Source organism: Solanum stenotomum, chromosome 10, assembly GCF_019186545.1.
Source record: "Solanum stenotomum isolate F172 chromosome 10, ASM1918654v1, whole genome shotgun sequence".
NCBI classification, from domain to species: domain Eukaryota; kingdom Viridiplantae; phylum Streptophyta; class Magnoliopsida; order Solanales; family Solanaceae; genus Solanum; species Solanum stenotomum.
Genome location: NC_064291.1, coordinates 6,534,555 through 6,536,620, shown reverse-complemented (window position 1 = coordinate 6,536,620; position 2,066 = coordinate 6,534,555).

Here is a 2,066-nt window from a genome sequence, read left to right as displayed (position 1 = left end):
TCCGTTGCACTTTGAACATATATGGTCCGGGTATTTATGACCAATTAGCTTGCAATATCTGGTTAATAATTCTGCTGAAATAAATCCTTCTTTTAATGCTCGTGTCGTAGGTCGTTCTTCTGGCTTTAGTAGCGATAAAATCCATCTTTAGACTTCATCCATATCTGCTTTTCTTAGCTCCCTTGAATTGGAATAAATCATTAACTGATCTCTTGCATAGTAGCTCCATATAGCATTTCCATTTAAATAATTGTTTGCTAATTCTTGTCTGATAGTTGATATACCAATTATTCTTTTGTTGGCATAAAAACTTGGTATCTCTATGTGCATATATCTTCTTGTTGTCCGATGTCCTCGGGTATAATCATATCTTTAGTCAGTCCTATCTTGATAACCTGTATCGGAGGTTTTATCTCTTCGTATAATATCTCCGTTGGTGCTGTATAGAATTTAATATAAAATAAATTTCCTTTCGTAACTCTTTTGTATGTGATGAATGTTTTGTGTAGTTCTGGTATTCCACTAACTTCTTCTCCGTCGTATGTGTATACTGTATTTAACAGTCCGTAGTTGTAACATGTCCTTACTAAATTAGCGTTAGTTTTCGGTTGTGCAATTAACTTGTTATATCCTTGTAATTTTTGTGTCAAATAATCTTGGTTTAGTTCTTTTGTAGTTGATCTTGGGTTTCGGTTTAAATAGGTTTAGATTTTGTGGATATTTTCAATATAGGTTCGTGTGATGTAGTTATATGTCTTTTTCTCATTTTGGTTTTGCAAACTATCTGCTTATGTAGATGTTTGTGGTTCTATGGACATATGTCTAGGTGTCTTTTGGGTAAATGGTTTTGCGAATAGATGGTTTAAGTTCACATTTTTATGTTGTTTATCGCTAACTTGTTTGCTTGTACCTGCAGCTGTATTTAAACAAACGTTATGGGTTTTAAGGAGTTTCCCATCGTCTCCTTTTAACTCTGGGTTTTTTCCGTCTTCCGATAGACGTAGCTCCGCATTTTTATAGTCATGTTGTGACTAGCTTTAGACTTCAGATTATCTTCATTAGTCTTTAGCTTTTGTATCTCGTTGTCCATACTATCCACTTTTATACAAAGTGTAGTTATGGCTTTGAGTATCTCTTCCATTGTATTTTTGTTCTCAGTCTGAGTAGCTTTGTCTTGATAAGTAATCTGCAATAACATTCTTATCAGTTTTTATTAATTCAATTGTAAATGTAAAATTTAATATATTTAATACCAATCTCCTTATTTCTTGGGTTGTTACCGAATCTTGTATTTTTCTTGTTAGCCACCATTTTACTTGTGTATTATCTGTTCTTATAATAAATTTGTTATATACAATATATGGTTCAAATGATAATAAACACTTATATACTGAATATAATTCTTTTCTTTTTATTTCTGTATTATTAAACGTTCCTGAATAATACCTGCAATGATGTTCTATCATAGTGTCATCATACCTGTATTTTAATATTCCTCCATAACTTTTTTCACTCGCATCTGATTCTATAATATAAGTAAATTTTTTATTTTCATCTGGAAAGTATAATTTAGATAAGTTTTTACATAATAATTTTACCTTTTGTATTTGTATTTGATCTTTTTTATCAAACTAATATTCTATATCTTTCTTTAATTTTTGTTGTAATGGTTTTAAATTTTCTGCTAATTTTGGTATGTATTCTCTTACTTGATTTACTAGTCCTAAGAATGATTGTAATTTATTTTTTGTGTCTAGTTGTTCATTTGAGTTAATTATTTTTTGTATTATATGTGTTTGCATTTTTATTCCGTTTTTATCAATTTGTATTCCTAAGAATTCTATTTGATTTTTCATTATATCAGCTTTCTTTTTACTTAGACTTATACCTGAATATTCTATGATGTGTATAAATTTTTCTAATAATCTTATATGTTCATCTTGTGTCTTAGAATATAATAATATATCATCGATGTACACTACACAATTTTCTATTTGTTTAAAGTAATTGTCCATAAAGTGTTGATATCTACCTGGTGCGTTTTTATATCCAAATGGTAATACATT